The following is a 21481-nucleotide window of genomic DNA, read 5'->3' as shown; positions in this document are numbered from 1 at the left end:
TTATTCTATAAATATGGTGAATACAACGTACTGCGATGTTTGTAATCACGAATATAAACATTATAGAAAACACCTCCGAACCAACAAACACACATTTAATCTATTTCATCAAATATCTCCTCTTGAGTTGGAAAGAAAACATTGTGACAGCTGTTCAAAGTTCGTTTTGGAGAGAAGTTATAATCAACATCTTCAATCACAAAAACACAAGAAAAATGAGTTTAAAGTAAAGGGAGACTATTATATTAAAAACACTGATGAGGCATTTAAAGGGCATATAAAAATAAGGATTTTTCAATTTGGAGAACCCAGTCCATCATCAATAGCTGAATCAATTGAAATAGTGAAACCCGATGTTGAAAAATTTATTAAAAAGACATTAAAAGAAATAAAAACTTTAAAGTTTTATATGGGAGTGAAAATGAATATGAAAAGACAAGATGAAGAACAAACTCCTTATATGAGAACAGATCTTCATTTTATAACATCATTTCAAGATTTTTTGAATAGTGGGGTTTATGAAGAACTATCAAGACAAGAGGAGGATGTTGATAATACAGTGGTAGGAAGTGGATTCAATATTAAAAAAATCATCTTTTTAGATATACACATTCTAAAATCAAACCCTCTTAAAGCTTCTTCTTATATTGAATTACCAAAAGAAATAAAACTAAAGAAGGCAGTTGTTAATATTAAGAACAATGATAATAAATGTTTTCTCTGGTCTGTTCTTGCTCACTTACATCCACCAAAATGTAATTCAGAAAGAGTAAAACAATATATGAAATATGAGAATACCTTGGACATTAAAGATTTTAAATTCCCAATGCCATTAACAGATATTCCTAAATTTGAGAAAAAGAATAATCTTTCTATTAATGTATATGGATTAACGGATACAAACAAAGTTCAAATATTAAAAATTTCAAACAACTATAAAAATGAAGAAACACACATTGACCTTTTATATTTTAGTGTTGGAAAGAATTCACATTACACATACATCAATAATTTATCAAGATTAATCTCTTCTCAGGTATTCAGAACAGCAAACAAAATATATCCTTGTGCGATGTCTTAATTCATTTCATACAAAAGAACGATTAGAACAACATTCAAAATATTGTAGTAATCATAAATCAGCTGTAATTACAATGCCTAAACCTGGTGAAAAGATTTATTTTGAAGATTATAATAAATCTATCATGCACCCATTTGTGATATACGCTGATTTTGAATGTATCCTTAAAAAGATAAATACTGCTTCTCCTAATCCAAAAGAACCATATACAAATAAATATCAAAAACATATTCCTTGTGGTTTTTGTTATTATATCAAATCATCTGTTGGAGAAAAGTATAACAAACTTGAACATTATCGTGGAAAAAATGCTTCACAAGAGTTTGTAAAACGATTAGAAAAGGATTGTATAAGACTCACTAAATTAATGAAAGAAACAAATGAACCGATGAAATTAACCAAAGAAGAAAAATTAGAATTTAGAATGAACAATATCTGTCATATTTGTGAGGGGGAAATTAAGGAGTTTAAAGTTAGAGACCATTGTCATCTTACTGGTAAATATAGAGGTCCCGCTCATTCCTGTTGTAATCTTAATTATAAATTACCTTCTTTTATTCCAGTCTTTCTTCACAACAGCGCCAACTATGATACACATCTATTTATAAATGAACTTTCAAAAACACCAGGGAATATTTCTGCTATAACAAACACAAGTCAAAAGTATATTTCATTTTCAAAAATGATATTCACAAAACCTATAACTCGTATTAGGTTTTTAGATTCTTACAAGTTTATGGGAACACCACTAGCCTACCTCGCATCAAATCTAAGCTCCACGGACTCTTTTCCAAATCTTAATTCATTCTTTCCAAAAGAGGAAATTCTCACTAAAGAGGAAATTCAGATTAAAGAGAGAATTCAAAGTAAAGAGGAAATTCTAACTGAAGATGAAATTCTAATTATAAAGAAAATTCGAACTAAAGAGGAAATTCAGATTAAAGATGAAATTCTGATTAAAGAAGGAATTCTTACGAGAGAGGAAATTCAAACAAGGAATGAAATTCAAAGTAAAGAGAAAATTCTTACAAGTAAGGGAATTTATCCTTATGATTATATGGATTCATTTATGAGATTTAAAGAAACACAACTTCCTTCAAAAGAAAGTTTCTATAATAACCTTTATGAAGAAGAGATAAGTGATAAGGAATATAAACACGCACAAGAAATATGGAAAATATTTAAGATAAAGAACCTTGGAGAATATCATGATTTATATCTAAAAACAGATGTTTTATTGTTAGCTGATGTGTTTGAGGCTTTTAGAACACTCTGTCATAATAAAAATTGTTATGGATTAGACCCTGCCCACTATTTCACAGCTCCTGGTTTAGCTTGGAGTGCAATGTTGAAAATGACAAAACAAGATATAGATTTAATCAGTGATGTTGATATGCTTTTGATGATTGAGAAGTCTAAGAGAGGTGGAATATCACAAGTATGTTCAAAAGATATGCTAAAGCAAATAATAAATATCTTCCAAATTATAATAGTGAAAAAGATAGTAATTATTTGATGTATTTTGATGCTAATAATTTGTATGGATGGGCAATGTCTCAATCTCTGCCTTATGGTAAATTAGAGTGGGTGGAAGAAAAGGATTATGAAAAGGCTTTGATGAATATTGTTATTTCTTCTCAAGAGGAATTGAATGACGAAGAAGAAGGTTATTATTTTGAAGTTGATTTGAGGTACCCGAGTGATCTTCATAATAAGCATAAAGATCTTCCTTTTGCATGTGAGAAAGAAACTCCAAAGAAAGAATGGTTAAGTGATTATCATAAAAGTTTTAATATTAAAGGCAAATCAACAGAAAAGTTATTAACAACATTCTATGATAAAGAGGGATATGTTTTACATCAGAGAAGCTTAAAACAGTTTTTGAGAGAAGGATTGAGAGTAGCTAAAATTCATAGAGTTTTAAAATTTAAACAAAGTCCTTGGGTGAAAAAGTATATTCAATTCAATACAGATATGAGAGCAAATACCAAAGTAAAATTTGAAGGGGACTTTTATAAATTAATGAATAATGCTGTATTTGGAAAGACTATGGAAAATGTTAGAAACAGGCAAAACATTAGATTCGCAACATCTTGGAAAGAAGCTTCTAGATTGATAAATAAACCAAGTTTTGAGAGAGAAGAGGTTTTTTCAGAGAACTTTTCTGCAATTCATATGAAAAAGGAAAGTATTGTAATGGATAAACCAATTTATATTGGAACAGCAGTTCTTGATTTATCAAAGATATTGATGTATGATTATTTGTATAATGACTTAAAGAAAGAGTATGGTGAAAATGTTTCATTGTTGTATATGGATACTGATAGTTTTATCCTAGATATAAAAACTGATGATGTTTATGAAGATATGAAGAAAAATATTGGAGTATATGATACAAGTAATTTCAGCAAGAAGAGTGAGTTATTTTCCAAAAAGAATGAAAAGGTTATTGGTAAGTTTAAGGATGAGTTGGGTGGAAAAGTAATGAGTGAGTTTATTGGATTGAGAGCAAAGGCATATGCTTATAAGTATGGTGAACAGATTGATAAGAGGTTAAAGGGAATAAAGAAATATGTAATAAAGAAATCAATAACTTTTTAGAAATTATTATAATTGTTTGATGAATAAGAAAGAAGAATATAGGAAAATGAATACAATAAGAAGTTATAAACATAACATATATAGTGAAGAAGTAAATAAAAAGGCATTAGGAGCCTTTGATGATAAGAGATTTATTTTAGATAATGGAATAGATTGTGTTCCATATGGATATTGTATGATAGAGTGTATAAAATAGATTATGTTTTAACGATGGGAAGATGGGTTAGGGTTTTTCAAGGGCTACCGCCGTTTTTTCACAATATATAAATGGTTAAACCAAGTATTAATCAAACTAAAGAGTGGAGAAAATCTCAGTCTTGGTATATAAATGGAAAACATAATGAATGTGAAAAATATCAAATAAGTCTTATTGAAAAAAATAACGAAAACAAAGGTAAATAAAACAAATAAGCGAATTAATTTAAAAACTAGTAAGTTAGAGGATGTAAAGAAAAAAATGAATATCCTTGAATGGACTGAAAACTTTGATGGTTATCAATTGAACAATGAAAAAACAATTTACTATAATCTCAAAATGATATGTGGCTCAGGAGGTGGTCAGATGAGAGCATTAAGAGAAGTTTATCATTTCGTAATGGCACAAATGGGGTATCTTAAAAAATATAAAGATTCAAATGTTTTGTTTGTCAATATTTTAGATGGGGATTATTGTGCAAAGAAAATTAAACTATTGAAGGAATTTGAGAATGAACAAATCTTTATAGGTTCAATGAGTGAGCTGTTCAACCCCCAGGTGTTCAATTCAATGAGGTTCAACCTCCAAGTTAAAAGGGGAGACAAATAAATATACCTTGGGATAAAAAGGGGATTTATTTTTAAGGAAAAAAAATATAAATCGCTGAAAATCCCCCATTCATTTACATGGGGAAAAGTGAGCCAGAATCAGTATTCTTACCCTACTGAGGGGTGATCCAGATGCATATGTAGGGCAGTCAGAAGACCACCTAAGACCTGGCGAGGAACGACGATACACTCACGTTTGGGAACGAATGGGTTGTTACCACGAACAACCAGTAAACCATCCATGACGATTGTTGCAACATTGAGGTAATGTTTCACGTCCTTGATGTTGATGAACTTCTTCGACGGCCGGGTCCCTCGGCCAATTTTAGCATGGGTGTGGCGTAAGTCGGGGTATTCTGGCTGTATGAAGAGCCAAGCTGCTCTGCTGGTTAAGTGAAGTTCTCTCTTGCCTGTGAGAATATCATGAATAGACGACGCCCTAACAACAGAGTCCTCTGTCTGTGCCACGGAGGAGCAAATCCGGCATGAAGGATTGTCACAATCAGAGACACTGTGACTGGTGAAGTCAAACGGTACATTGACAGAACCAGCAAGGTGTCAGACAGAAACTTGCGACTGACTGACAATGGACAGGAAAGTTGACATGCGCCGATTAGCGGAGAATTCTCCACGGCACAACTTCTCATATGCCTTTCTTCGGAAGGAATGTCCAAGCAAAACACGTTCAAGCTTGTTGTATCAGCTTTAATCTCCACACTTTAGGGTGACGATGCAACATCAGTTCCAAAATGGGCCAGATGCCGGAAACGGGACCCCACACACATCCCGACCACACATTAAGAACAGCGGTGGTAACACTCATTGAATGGTGCTGAGGGAACTCGAAGGAAGTGCATGAATGAAAACTGGGTATTTGGGTGAATTGAAACACCTCTTTTGAAGATAATTAATGCAGTGCTCATCATTAAAATAAAAAAACACAAAAAGCCTCACCAGGATGATGGCGTGCCATCTTGGTCAGCCCGCTGTCACATTCTTGGGGTCTGAAGCTGCCATTTTGTTTCAGCTTGCTCAACAATGCCTTCACTTACCCTTTCACGATGGTCTCTCATGGACTAATTGAAGTATGTAATCGAAATCTGTCTTCGGATTTGAGGATCGGAGCTCATGGACTAATTGAGTGTCGAAATCTGGAGTGAGATCTGAAAATTTAAAGAAATTAACGATTCTTTTAACCAAGTTTATTTACTTTAAGCAAGGCTATGTGATCCCTCCTTCTCCATATTTTACGCCAGTTTTTGTGTTTGCGTTCATGAAGGTGCTGGGGTGTTTCCCACTTCCAAACAGCTTATACCTAGCTGCTGCCAAGCCAGCCATTCCTTATCAACCATTTCATTGGAGTGCTTGCTTGAATGCTTAAGCCACTTGGTGAGCACTCTACAAGCTGCTTCGTAATGGAACACACCCCTGGTTCACCATTCTCTTACCTTTCCATTTTCCTTATTTGTCTTTTTGCTTAAATATTTGGAATGACTTTGTTGCTCAACTTTGAGTGGTATTCTTCGATTTTTGTTCATTTGCAAGCCATGGCAATACAGTTAAGAGTGGTGTGTGTCATTGGTGTTTCTTATCACAGTGGTTGTCATTTTTGAAAAGAAAGTTACAAATTGACATTCAAGGCAATGTTAAGGTGATAAGGTAAACGAAGTATTCTCCAACTTACTCAAGAAAATACAAATATAAACGTGTGTTCCATTGTCTTAGTTAAATCTGACAAAAGTTTAAAATGTAAGATAAGACGGGTAACCTTAACAGTAAGAGTAATTACTGCCTTGGAGAGTTCCATTTCCATGATAGTGGGTTTAGGCCCCACACGCCTATGGTGCAGCCCAGCAGTGTCGTGCAGTGCCTCTTTGTTATCTGTCCCACCTGCTGAAAATGTTGTGTTTTTATTTTTACACGAGATTGCATTGTTTCACCTTTTTGTGCGATCTGCTTTCATTATACAGTGCAGTATTTTCACATGGCTTGCATTTTGACGGGGCCGACCGGCCTCGCCCCCGTGATCGACCCGGTGGTCGATTTTCAGGGGGTCTTTTTATCGGCCCCGTAAAATTAAGCTGTGAAAAAAAATTTAAAAAAAATAAAAAAAACATTTTTTAAAGAAAAAAAACCTAAGATTACCTGTATGGCAAAACAAAACACCTTTGTTCAACACCATTGGTCTCCTTTTGGACGCGAGAAACGGACAATGACATGGTTGAAGCCATCTCCTCAGATGATGAGAATACTGTTGTGTTGGACTTATCTTCAGGTAGCTCAGGGGATGAATCTCTTTCACAATTATCTGATGAGTCTGATGATAGTGACATTTGGGGGTTTCTGCCTGAAGATTTACATCAATACTAAACCTACTAAAGTTAATTAGTATTTGGCAGAATGTACCGAACACATGTATCTGTTATGTTATTGGACTGGAGAGAGAGATACTTGCAGATAAATTAGTTTTGTTGAGACAGAAATGCATCAATAAACATTAAATTTGCGACTGTTCGGATTTTTTTTTTGGTCATTCAGCTTTTCAGCGAATAAAGTTTTAAATTTGTTACGAGAATAAATCTTTTGACATTATTACTATGTTACTGGTGGATCCAGGTGTGGACATTCAAGTACAACCAACATGACAAGGTAATGGCAGTGAAAAGTCAATATTTATCCCCATGTATATGTTGAACACAGTGGGTTAGTCCAGGGGGAGAAATGGGTTGGACTTGTGTACGTAATACTTGAATGGTCCCAGTTCAATGGCAAGCATGTAATTTCTTGTACTGGCACATCATTCATGCAAATTGTCAGAACATTTGTCATTACAGGTAATAATCCACAACAACAAAGACAACTTAGTTCTAATACTTTTTAATGAAAAGGATTGTGGAAAGTACTGTGTTTGAGCAGAAAGTTCTGTTTCTCAGAACTTTGTGTTTGGCCCCAAGAAGGGCCGTTTAAGGTACATTTTGAAATTACATAGTTAGGATTAGGCTCAGTTTATTCAGATTCTTTGGCAGTTCAGTTTGTACGAACATTGGTCAATTTGGACCACATGTTAAAACGATTTACAAAAACGAATTCACAAGATTTTGAAGCAATTTCAAAATCAGCCCCGTGAGCAAAAATCAGCCCCCTCACCCCACATGACGAGGCCGATTTATCAGCCCCGTCTGATTTTGAAAATGCACGTCCTGTTTTCATTTGCTTTGATCTGATCTGATCTGCCCCCCCTTTCCTCTCTCTCTTTCCCCCTTTCTCTCTGTCCCCTTCCCCAATTCTCTCTCACCCCCCCCCTGATTCTTTCTCTCTGCCCCTACCACCTACCCCCCCTCTCTCTCACCTCTCTCAATCCCATCCCTCTCCCCCCCTCCCCCACATTTTTCTCCCTCCCGCCCACTTTGCATTCTCATCAGTGAAGCAACAGGTGCTATTTCCTCATAGAATAATAAATGTTACCGTTGGAACCGCTACATGGAACTCTCATTCCCACTTCTTCTTCCTCAATCGTGGAAAGAGGACTTTAAAACAGTGATCTTGATGATTAAATGGACACAACTTTTTTGTTCCAAGTAAATCAATCATTAGTTTTCCAACGATACCATCTTTAGGTTATTTCTCCGAAATAAGCTTATGGAGTGGGTCCCAGTGTCCAGCCCGTCTGTCCGTACGTACGTCCGTTAACATTTGACCAAAATATCTTCTCAAAAATTACCCAACCGATATGGACCAAATTTGGTGTGATGCATCAGGAACGCAACATCTCTTGGGGTTGTGCTCCCCATCCACATGCTCTCCCTATAAAGGGTATGAAAGGGTTTTTTTTTTAACATTTGACTAAAACATCTTCTCTCAAACTACCTGACTGTTATGGACTGTATTTGGTACAATGCATCAGGACAGCAAGGTATCATGGGAGTGTGTTCCCTATCCGGATGCACCCCCGATAAAGTGGGTAAAAGCAGAGTTTTGCCCCAAATATTGGTATTTTATACAAAAATCTTCTTCTCAGAAACTGACAACCAGATCCAGACCAATCTGGCCATGTGGCATCGTGACCATGCCCTAACTTTAAGTTGTGCTCCCAATGGCTGTATCTCATCTGGAAAGGGGGCCACGGCCCCCCTCCCCTAATCACTCATTTACTCAAATATATTTTCCTCACAAACTACATGACCGATATGGACAAAATTTGGTACGATACATCAGAACAGTAAGGTCTCACGGGGTTGTGCTCCTCATCTGGATCTGTCCCATAGAAAGGCTGAAATGAGGGAATTTCGCCTCAAATTCAGGTAATTTCTTTTTAAGATCTTCTCAGAAACTAAAGAGCAGATGCAGACCAAACTCTTCATGAAACATAAGAACCATGCCGTTAATTTAAGTTGTGCTCCTCATGACAGTACCACTAAAGGAAGGGGAGCCATGACCACTTCCCCCTAATCCATCATTTTCACCCCGCCTGTTGGAGAAATAACTGTCAGTACCCCCCACGGGGCTATTTATTCGCTTATTTGGAATTTAAATTGCAAATAAGGTATTGTCATTGTGCACCATCCATCCGTGTACTATTTTGACTTCTCCGGCCAAACCGCTGGGCCGATCTGGCTGAAATTTGGCAGCAACATTCCTTTCTTCACTGATAACAGGAATTGCAAAGCTCGTTCCGGTCACATGACTTTAAGTAGGTTAAAATGGCTGACTTAGTAAATTTCTTCATAAATCTTCTCTAGACCCACAAGTCAGAATGCTACCAAATTTGGGTGACAACATGAGGACGGGGTTCTGATGTTAAATGGCAAAGGACATGCCAATCACATGACTGGAAGTGTGTCAAAATGGCGGTTGTGCAATTCCTTCCAAAATCTTCTTTTCCAAACCCACCAGTGAGAACGCGACAAAATTTGGGTTACAACATTAGGACCTGATGTTAAATTGCGGAAGCCATGATGATCGCATGACCGGAAGTGTGTCAAGATGGCGGTCCTGCAAATTATTTTCAAAATCTTCTTCTCCTGATCTACCAGTCAGAATGCTACCAAATTTGGGTTGAAACATTAGGCGAGGGTAGGGATGTTAATGATATTGCAGAAGTCATGCTGATCACGCGACCAGAAGTGTGTCAAAATGGCCAACTTAGTCAACTTTTGGGAAAATCGCATAGATTCCTTTAACAATCTTCTTCTCCAGACCCACAAGTCAGAATGATACTAAATTTTGGATACAACATGAGGACAGGATCATTATGTTAAATTGTGGAGGTCATGCTAATCACATGACCGGAGGTGTGTCAAAATGGCGGATTTCGTACATTTTTGAGATAATCACATAAATTCCTTCAAAAACCTTCCTCTCCAGACCCACCAGTCAGAATGCTACTAAATTTGGGTTACGACTTTTGGCCAGGGCCCAGATAAGTTCAAGGTCCAGTTATTATTATACGAGCAGGGGTACCTGGTTTTGCCCGGTCTATTTTTTGTGGGGGCCAAAAACACTTCCCCACACCCACTCAGAAATGGGGTCACTACACACTTCACTAAACCCATGATAAAGGGATTAAAGGGGAAAAAATCCGACCTTGTTTTTTGAAATTTTGAAAAACTTTTTTTTAATGTTTTCAAAAATCAAAATTTTCAATGAAAAGCTGAAATGTATTCAATAAGTATTAATAAGTATTCAACTCCATTGCTATGACACTCCAAATTGAGCTCAGGTGCATCCAATTTTCTTTGCTTATCCTCGAGATGTCTCTACAACTTGATTGGAGTGCGCTTGTGGCCAATTTAATTTATTGGACATGATTTAGAAAGAAACACACCTTTCAATGTAAGGTGCCACAGTTGACGGTGCACGTCAGAGCAGAAACTCCACCATGAATTCCAAGTAACTGGCCGTAGAACTCCAAGATAGAATTGTGAGGAGGTATAGATCTGGAGAAGGGTATAAAACAATTTCTAAAGTGTTGAGAGTTCCCAAGAGCAAAGTGAGCTCCATCATTAGGAAATGGGAAGAATATGGAATCACCCAGACTTCCTTGAGCTGGCTGTCTGACAAAACTGAGCAACTGGGCAAGAAGGATCTTGGTCAGTTAAGTGACCAAGAACCCAATGACAACTGTGACAGAACTGCAGAGTTCCTTGGCTGAGATGGGAGAAGTTCCAGATGGACAATTGTCTCTGCAGCACTTCACAAATGTAGACTTTTTGGGAGAGTGGCCAGACAGAGGCCACTTCTAAGAAGAAGGCACATGACAGCATGCCTGGAGTTTGCAAAATGGCACGTGAAAGACTGAGAGCATGAGGCAAAAGATTCTGTGGTCTGATAAAATGACCATTGAACTCTTTGACCTGAATGCAAAGCACTACATCTGACAGAAACCAATCACAGCTCATCACCCATCTAACACCATCCCGACCGTGAAGTATGGTGTTGGCAACATCATGCTATTGGGATGCTTTTCAGTGGCAGGGACAGAGAGACTTGTCAGGATAGAGGGAACAATGAATGGAGCCAAACACAGGCAAATCCTTGAGGAGAACCTGCTTCAGAGTGAAAAAGACCTCACGCTGCGGTGAAGATTTACGCTCCAACAGGACAATGACCCCAAGCATACAGCCAAAGCAACGCTGCAATGGCTGCAGAACAAGAACGTGAAAGTTCTTGAGTGGCACAGCCAAAGCCCAGACTGGAATCCCATTAAGAATCTGTGGAAAGACTTGACGATTGCTGTTCACCGACGCTCCCCATCCAACTTGACAGAGCTTGAGCAAACCTGCAAGGAAGAATGGGAGAAAATCCCCAAATCCAGACGTGCAAAGCTGATACACACATACCCAAGAAGACTCGAAGCTGTAATCGCTGTCAAAGGCGCTTCGACGATGTTTTGACTAAGGGGGTTCAATACTTATATTGATGCAAGACATTTCAGGTTTTCATTTTTCATTAATTTGCAAAAAATTCTAAAAACATGTTTTCACTTTGTCATTACGGTGTATTTTGTGAAGATCGGTGATAAAAAATTGAATTCAATTCATTTTATATTCAGGTTGTAACAAAACAAAATGTGACAAAAATACTTTCAGAAGGCACTGTATTTATTTTCGAATCGCTACTTCCTTCCCCTTCCTTCCCACTATGGGGGAATCTTCCTTTCCAAAAACACTCAGTCTTTATGCGAGGCTTTAGGGGATTACTGTGTCGACCAGCACAGTACACGTGATCACATCAGATGATGCAGCCAATGCACTTTTCATTGAATATGAATACATGATTGATTCTTTTTCACATTAACTGTCATGTTTTGAGCTCTATTACAGTCATGTACATTGTAATACCGTTGCCTTGGCAACTAATATTTACTTTGAGCACATATGTTGGATTTCGCCCCTTTTAAAGCAAGTCAATAAACAGGTGTGGATGACGGCACACGATAATTAAATACAGTTAGACATTGGTAGATTGTCCACTAGGATGTAACAGAGGTAGCGCACTTGTCTTTGAGCTGTCTTTTGTGGGTTCGATACCTGACCTGAGTATAATAATATGAGTTTTGTTTCCACTATCTTCAATGCAGAAGGCCATTGGGCCTATCATACCAGCATAATGGTTGCCAACCTAGAGTTGTTTGCTCATGCTTCATCTTTTTTTCAATGCTGAGCATCAAGCAAGGAAGCAGCCTGCACCATTTTTTAAGTCTTTGGTGTGCCTCGGCAGGTGTTAGAACCACTGACCTCCCCGACTCATCGCGGATACTCGAGCCATTATTCTGATTGCATTGGTTTTTCGGACTGGTGGTTGCTGTCATCCTGGACAAATGTTTCTGATTGGTATAAATTTCTCGGATTGGTGTTTCACAGGAAGGGTCTTGCATTATTAAGTGTGCTGACCCTCAAATGGATGTTAAGCTTGGTGTCCCCTGTGCTTGTATTAGTTTGGGGGGGGGGTGTTAAAGATCCCACGGTGTCTTTGGTGAAGAACGGGTGAGTTATTCACCCTGGACAAAGTCAAAATTCCTTCCATGGCAACCTCTGTGAAGGCAAAGGCAACCCACCCAGTGCAATTCTGGGTATGAGGTTTCTTTGGGATCACTGAACTTGCCTTTGAAGAGAAAGAAAGAAAGATAGACAGAGACAGACAGACAGATGTGTTGATGAAGGTATCACTTATTGAGTCCATGAATGCGCATAGGTATTGGGAAGCTTGATAATGCTTGCTTTTTTTTTATAACCTATGGCCTTTGTTTACATTTGTTACATAAATCGTGAATGGCATCCTTCATATTGTAATGCCTTCATATTTAAAATGGATGAATGAGGCAGCAACATCATATTCATTATATATATTGTTCTTAGTGGTATTTTAAAGTTCCAGTGTGAAGTTACGAAGACATGTTTAGGATCCGATAATGGTGAAACCGAGGCTGATGATGTCACAAGATGTCATAAGTGTTTTAATTAACCTCTGCCATCAAAGATGGATGGAGGTTACTATTTTCACCCCTTTCTGTTTGTTTGTTTGTTTGTGAACAGTATTACAGAAAAACTCCTCGACGGATTTCGACGAAACTTGGTGAGGGGGGGAGGGTTAGGTATGGTCCAAGGATCATGCCATTAGATTTTGGACTTGGTCCAAAATCCAATATGGCCACTATGGCGGCCAATTTGAAAAAATATTAGAATTTTTTTTTTTTGCATTTCTACATGTTTTAAGTGATTTCCAAACCCCCCCCCCCCCCCCAAAAAAAAAAATTGTGAGAGAAAAAAAAATTTGCAACTTTTTTTTCAACAAAATTTCGATTTCTTTTTTTGCATTTCTACATGTTTTAAGTAATTTCCAACAAAAAACATGCCATAATTATAATTGCGGCTGATTTTGGAACTTCAGGTGGATATACCCACGTAAAATCAATTTCTGTCTCAAGGAATCTAGTTATGACGAATTAATTGAGTATGTAAAAGTTAAAAGTAAAAGGGAAAGTTGCAAACTATAACTCTGTGGGCACTGTTGACATCAAATTGAATGAATAGGATATCAGCTTCACTTGAGTGACCTGGCAGTATTGGCGGCGGAGGTTTTGCACTCTACCGAGTGCTCCCCCTCTAGTTATCTAAGTTATTGTTGGGTGGTTCAAAGTTCACCTGGACTTTGTTTCCAAGTATGATTTTGCTGCTCCAGCAAGGGGTAAAGCCCCAAATGTCAGTCCCTTTTGATCCTTTTTGGCAGGTAACTAACCATTTCATTCTCATATGTTTATACTCTTGTGCCACCAACACAGACCACTAGATCTTTGCTGGAATTAGAAATTACATTTTCAAGCTGTATATAACATTAACGGATAATCATCAATATGTTGTCTAACAATCGTCTTTAACTTTAATAGGGCTTAGGTTTTTGTTGCCAGATAATTCACGATTATTCACTGGCCCAACCTCTCTGTTCCCTCACTTGCATGTTTCCACAATCTTGATTTTTCAGTATGTGATTCTGGGGATTGGTAACCACCACCAAAAGTACAAATTTCTCTCTCTCTCTCTCTCTCTCTCTCTCTCTCTCTCTCTCTCTCTCTCTCTCTCTCTCTCTCTCTCTCTCTCTCTCTCTCTCTCTCTCTCTCTCTCTCTCTCTCTCTCTCTCTCTCTCTCTCTCTCTCTCTCTCTCTCTCTCTCTCTCTCTCTCTCTCTCTCTCTCTTTCTCTCTCTCTCTCTCTCTCTCTCTCTCTCTCTCTCTCTCTCTCTCTCTCTCTCTCTCTCTCTCTCTCTCTTCTCTCTCTTTCTCTTTCTCTCTCTATCTCTCTCTCTCTCTCTCTCTCTCTCTCTCTCTCTCTCTCTCTCTCTCTCTCTCTCTCTCCTACCTCTTTCTCTCTCTATCTCTCTATCTCTCTATCTCTCTATCTCTCTATCTCTCTATCTCTCTATCTCTCTATCTCTCTATCTCTTCTCTTATCTTCTCTCTTCTCTCTTCTCTCTTCTCTCTTCTCTCTTCTCTCTCTCTCTCTCTCTCTCTCTCTCTCTCTCTCTCTCTCTCTCTCTCTCTCTCTCTCTCTCTCTCTCTCTCTCTCTCTCTCTCTCTCTCTCTCTCTCTCTCTCTCTCTCTCTCTCTCATGTACCATACTCTTCGCAGAGGGTCAATGCCGCCAAATTAGCCTCTTGAGCAAGGGTTGTATTGGGTGATTTTTCATTACTTTTCCAGGAGTAGTTTTGGCAAGAATTTGGAATTTGTTCAAGGTGCCAGCGATAACTCATTTACTCTGGGATCACCTACTCTGCAATCTTTAACATCCACCAACTAATGCCAGTAGCCAGAACACCCATTTAACATCCATCCAAGGGATGGCACACACATTGATGAATCATCCTGCTTCTGAAACACTGCGATGACAGTTTATAGCTGGGTCGGGATTCGAACCCAGGCTATCAGCTTAGAGGCAAACGTGCACACTTCCAGGGCCTAGAGCTTACAGGCAAATGTGTACACCTCCAGGGCCTAGGCCATCCTGCCAGCCTGACAAAAAAACAAAGTATTATTTACATTAACATATATCACTCTGCCTTTATACATTGATCTCAAGCTTTTTTTGACTTTAATAAATTGACAACAACCAGCCTCAGTGAAGTAATGGTGAGATTGTCTGTGCTTCAAGTTTGTAAATGTGCTGCTTGGATTGTAGATTGTAAATGTGTAGATTGTAGATTGGTTCGATTGTAAATGTGCTGCTTACTTGCTTAAAGTTCAGCATTAAAAAGGACAGAATATGGAAAACAACCATAAGTTGGTAATAATAGTGGAGGCTTTGATGGGCCTCCTGCATCACAAAGTTCCCTGGAAGGGAACTTGTACTATTACCTCCACCACCGAAGGTGGGTGGAGGTTATGTTTTCACCCCTGTTTGTCTGTCAGTCCGTCTGTTTGTCTGTGAACAGGACATCCAAAAAAAGTTATTGATTCGAGCAATACTTGGTGGACAGGGGTATGCTTAAACATTGTAAGCAATATCGAACCGTGCTTCCCCATTGTCTCGGGTCGCTCACCGGCATTTATTTTTTTCATTTATTTTTTCCCATTTATTTATATTTTCATTTCTGGGTGCTTTCCGATGGTTCGGTGATATTTCCTGGTGTATCGGCTTTGATGTCCATCGGCACACAAAATTACCGTGCTCACCCCATTGTCTTGGGTCGCTCACCTGCATTTTTTTCATTTATTTTTTCCCATTTATTTATATTTTAATTTCTGGGTGCGTTCCGATGGTTCGGTGATTTTTGCCGGTGTAGCGGCTTCAATGTCCATTGACTCGCAAAATTTCAGCTTTCTACGTCACACGGAAGGTACCGATCTTTAATATCAGTGAGTGAGTCAGTGGTTAGAATGAGCTTCATATATTAGATTAGCGTTCGCACATGAACCGATGGCTCGTGATGACAGTGAACCCACGTTCAAACCCTGTATTCTACATGCATTTGTCCATTGTCTACTAATATCATTACAATTCCATTTCAAGCTCACTGATGTCAACAAACGTCTTTGTCCTGTATGTGATTTATGTGTAAGCTCCTCCATATGGGGACTTCAATCAGATCATATTTCAATCACTGTTGTGCTTGCTATAAAATAACCATTCAGCATCTCATTGCTCAATATAATTCACCTTTATTTATTTATTTTCTGTGAATGCCTATTCTAAAGGTGCATTGCAGCATTTTCAATAACCATTGCTCCTTGGATCACGACTGTGATTGGATTTAATCGCTAAATGACAGCTATTTTTATGAAAAAATTATCACACACTTCAAAACACTAACCTCGGTCCCAGTAATTCCCTCGACTGCACTACTAATGGGACTGGGGGAGACCGAGGGGTCGTGCAAACTCAGGGAACCTTCGTTGCACTGGGCCATCTTTGCTACCCCTCGTTCTGTCTTTTGACGGACCCTTCTCTCCAGGCCTATTTAGGAAAGTCCTCTCAGGTGTCAGTTTTCTCAACCAGAAATAGGAGTGCATGTTACAGACCTTTGACTACACGGCCACGGCTTACATCTTCAATCACGGAACAAACTGATCGGGAAAGATACTCGAGAATTACGGAGTCAAAAACATTTATAGAAGATAAGGATTTGGTTAAGGAGGCCATTTAGCCCACCCTGCATGTCGTTTATCCACTCCATTTACACATATAATTCTGTTATAGTTATTATTTTAATAAAATTATGTTCTTACTCTACTAAGTACATCTTTTGTAACTTGTTTTCCTTCTTTTCTTTTTTCAGTTTCCTTCGCTTTTCACAAAGTTTCCTAAACTTCAGTTTGCTAGTTACCTTAAGTTTATGCACTTTCTGCGTTGTGCTCAATACCTTTTTTAACTCCTTCTGTCATTCTTTCCTTTATTTTGTTCCAAATATATTCTACATTCTCTTCTTTAAGACTGCATCGATGATCTTTGAAGGCATTGTTACAGGGAATTTTTGCATTTGGATATTTTTGAATTTGTTTCCATGTCAAACATCTTCTGCAATGAATTTTTCTCTCTGGACTTTCAGCTGGATCTTCATTGATGTGGGTACCTGGAACTTGTGGTCCTATCCTACGTTATGATTGACCTAATAGAGGCGACACTCGATTTCCCCCTTCTAATTGGCAAGATGAAATCGATCACATTTCTCGTGTGGTTATCCGGTGAAATCCATATTCACTTCCTTAGGGGGGATTTTCTTTTCCACTGGAACATCGTGTTCAGTTTGACAAGGTTATTTAGCAGGTAATAAAAACATTTTAAACATGTAAAAAGATGTTGGTATGTTACTCCAAAAAAGTATGTAAACCAGGTCGGGATGGTCAAAATAAATGATCATGTGAAACCATCCCTACATCTTTCATTGAATAATAGTTGTCCCTCCATAAGACACTATGTGTGTGTGTGTGTGTGTGTGTGTGTGTGTGTGTGTGTGTGTGTGTGTGTGTGTGTGTGTGTGTGTGTGTGTGTGTGTGTGTGTGTGTGTGTGTGTGTGTGTGTGTGTGTGTGTGTGTGTGTGCGCGCTCCTTCTAACTTTACACAAATATCTAACCTTGATATTAAACTATGAAAAAAGCAGTACATGTTTACATAGTATGTACTTTATAGACACACAACCACCATTAAACACACCCATTTACGTCTGATTGCCCCTTACAAAAATGTCTAGTGGCCCCGCCCCATCAGGCTGATTGACAGTCGTAGTCCCGCCCACCCCTCTGACCTCTTCCGACTCCTTTACAAAGGAATGCAGTATGTGTACTTTTTGTGGAATCCTTTAAATCTGTTAAAATGTCAACGAATTTTCACCTTCACACTATAAAATGCAGTATATTTGTGTTTAAACCAAGTTCTTAGCAAACACCAATTTGGAGTAACTGTCATAAAAGAAGAAGAATGACAAACAGGCACTTTTTCGTCTCTCATTTTTCTTGTTTAACGATGATGTCCCAAAGTTTAATGACTGTTAGTGGATGAGGAATTCTCCGCAGATGACTGGTTGGTAATTTATAAGTTTCTAAGTTCTATATTGGGAGATTTTATTTTGAGGATTTATGTTGTGTCGAGCCAATTGAGCGTCCGGCCAATCCTTACGTAAGAAGTCTACCGAATTATTGATAATCTTTCTACCCTCTCTCCTTTTTATCACCAAAACCAAACTTACTTGTCGTTTCCATCCAAGATCTGCAGTGTACTTCAACTTTTGCAATCATGTCTCTCATTACCACTGAAACATATTTTCTTGGTACGACTTGAACAGTTCTTCATTTGATGCTGTTATAGAAAGTGCATACACAGCTGAACATCCAATATGATGGTGCCAATGTAGCATATTTACCTTTGAGCTGTCTAGCCTTGATTTGATTCTCCACCTAAAGTTAAACTGTCGTATTTGTGTTTCACGGGCAGGATGTTACATGACCTAGTGTGCCGTCCATCGGATGTACATTAAGTCAGCGACAGGTTTGCCAGCATTAGTTGAGGGACATTAAAGATGCCATGGTGTCATTTATGAAGAGTAGGTAAGTTTATAGACCACCACACAAAGAGTGAGGCTGCCTGAACCATCTTTGAATCGGGGGTCAGCTGCATCAACGCATGAACGCAGTCTTGGAACCTCACCGACATTGAAACATGTGACTGCAGTCAGACACAGACAGCCAATCGCCTGCTCGATGACTGTCCTATCCTCATAGTACAGGAGGTTAATGGTCTGTCTGATTTTTTTAATGGCCTCTTCTCTAATATTGCTCCCTCTGCTCTCTTCGTCTTCCGCCCATCCCCAGCAACTGAAAGATGCATACATTCTTCAAGAAACCCCCCTTCTGGTTTAACTTCCAAAATCCAGGCTGACTGTACACCTTAACTCTTTTATTCCTCACTTATCCTGTCTATGGAAAACTTTTCAGAGGCTTTATTTTGTCTCACCCTTCCCTCTAGGGTTTCAAGCAGGCAGTGCACCGCCACATTGTGTTATTCCCCATCCTGACTCATGATCTTTATGCCGTTAAACCATCCTGACCTCATTAAGCCCTCCAAACCCAATCTTCTTGCTGGTTTCACTGTTTCCTTCTCCTCGCTCTCTCTTTTCATTTCCTATTTGGTCATATCCTTGTTATTTGTCCCACTGTCAGCTGTACTTTGCTCTTCCACGAGTCTATCTTCTGTCGAGAAAAAAAAAACAAGAACAATAAAAGCAAACATGTAATTACACATGGAAGATCACAGGGAAAGTGTTAATGTTTCAAGCACTGACAAGAAGGAAAGTTCTATTCAAACCACAGCATAATGATGAAGGAGGGGCTCATTCTCGGGTCTGGTTGAATCTCGGTGGCTCTGGCTCGCAGTTCCAGCTGCGCAACACAATCACAGTGTTCCTGCCTTCCTCCTCTTCCAATGACCAAGACTCTCCTTTAACACCCCAGGCTCTCTTGTTCAACTGCCAAGCCTGCTTGACTCCACCATGGCCATCCGCTTGACCTCAATCCATTCTTAGAGTTGGCCAATCACTGGGAGTCCGAGCTTTAAATTGGCCATTCATCAGCCACTTGGAATGATGAACATCCAAATGATGGAAAAGAAGGGGAGGTGGAGAAAAAATGGGTGGAAAGTGGAGTGAATCCAACCTGGGTAAAGTCCATTTGATTCCACATGTCAGCTCTTAAACTATGATCTTAAATCACACTATTTGGAGAAACAAACAATTTACATATCCTAATTTGCGATAGCACTAGCCCAAAGAGCCATCTACCCTGGGTTTGAATCCTAACCCTGCTGCAAACTGTCATCCTGGTGTTTCACAGGCAGTGTGATTCATCAATGTGTGTGCCATCCCTCGATGGATGTGAAACTGGGCGTCCTATCTGCCGACATTAGTTGGTGGACAGTACGTGAGCAATCCCAGCTCACTGACCAAAATCAAAATGCCTTCCCTGACTCTATCCAAGAAGCTGCTTCAGCAGAACTGATGCTCTGGAAAGAGAATGGAACATTAATTTGCCTATAAACAGTATCCACAACCAATGCGTGGCTCCAACCAAACAACAATATGTAGTCTCTTCTGTATGGTACCAGTCATTATGGTTCCCGGAGGGAGGCATTAAGTATTTAGTCTTTAAGTTATGCTACACACTCTTTTGTCTCCTTGTATGTCTATGAAATGAGTTTATCTTCATATCGTCCAAGAGTGAGCAACCCTGGCAGCATGAAACCCTAATCTCTCCCCCCCTCCCTCCCATCCTACTTTCATCTTCTCCTTGTTAAAAGTGCCCCTCAGGATATCGAATTGCATTGCCAGGAGGATTGAGAGTGAAGGATAATCAAATCCTTATCTGTCACTGTCTAAAAGTTAGTAAACAGTCGAGGTGTGGTTAATGTAACTTACACAGTTTATATTGCAATGCTTCTGGAAGCACAATCACATGACCGGCCTTGTTAAGCCTTTGTGGACCACACAAATCAGGGGGCCAAAGTTGGTCTCGTGAAAATGCTGTTTGCACCACATTACCATAATGATTTCCACTTTGCATGCCATCATCAAGCTTCAAGGAAGTGTCTGGTTGCAAATGTCACACATCATATCAAACCAATATTTCATCATATTTCCTGAAGTCTTCCACTCAATGATGACCTTCCGCTCGGTTGATTTGGGAATGGCCAGGATGGATTAAATCGGCCTAATGGAGGTGTCCATTATATAAAAGCAGATAATCATTCAAGCTTGGAACTCCGTTATCTCTCTCCGGGAGATGATGCTCAAAAGAATTAACCAGACTTGGTGGCGTAATGGTTAGAGCATCTACTCTGAGTCTGGGAGGTTGGCCATTCTGTATCCTGGCTGTCATAAGAAAGACTTAAAATGACGACCCGCTGCTTCCATGCTTGATGCTCAGCTTTTGAAAGGATATAGCATGGTCAAACAACTATAAGATGTCAATACCAATGCAGGCTTTGTTAGGCCTCATGAGCTACTCCTCCATTGAAGTTTGTAGTAAGGGAAGATGTGTTATGACATCTTTACTGTTTTTTGATGTTATTTCAAGGTTTTGCAAATAGGATACATTTAGCAAATTCTCACAACTGGAAAGAAGCGCTCCACAACTTTTGTTAGGATATTGTTTGACCGTTTCTTCATTCCTGCAAGTCAGTTTGAAAGGAGTTGCACACAATTGCCAGATAAAGTCTAACTCAAACTAGCAATGTTCTAACTTCTTGCTGACATTTTACATTCCGCATCAGGGAAATGTCAAATATCTTTGGGGGCCCTGGCATGTTGCACTATCAGTCTGCTTATTTTTACACACACTGCTCAAGTTAATGCAGTTAGTTGAGTTCCTGTAGTGGGTGTTAAAAATATGCTATAGTCAATTTCAAAAGAAGAGCCCATTGGGATATGTGGCTTGGCTCAGCTCTAGGTTATCTCTACGTGTCAGGTGTAGCTTTCACTATATTTGCCTCATTAGGACCTTCCCGGTCTATAATAACTG

At 38.9% G+C, this 21481-nt stretch overlaps 1 protein-coding gene across 4 annotated transcripts in view; it reads left to right on the top strand.

The window, feature by feature from the left end:
• The window catches only part of LOC147024916 (phosphoglucomutase-like protein 5), a 121861-nt gene that overhangs the window by 62015 nt on the left and 38365 nt on the right, over positions 1 to 21481 (top strand). The window lies entirely within an intron of this gene.

Source organism: Eptatretus burgeri, chromosome 6, assembly GCF_056783735.1.
Source record: "Eptatretus burgeri isolate ZD-2024b chromosome 6, Ebu_testis_v1, whole genome shotgun sequence".
Classification (NCBI taxonomy): domain Eukaryota; kingdom Metazoa; phylum Chordata; class Myxini; order Myxiniformes; family Myxinidae; genus Eptatretus; species Eptatretus burgeri.
Note: the sequence above shows the minus strand (reverse complement) of the source record. Positions and strands in the feature narration are given on the sequence as shown.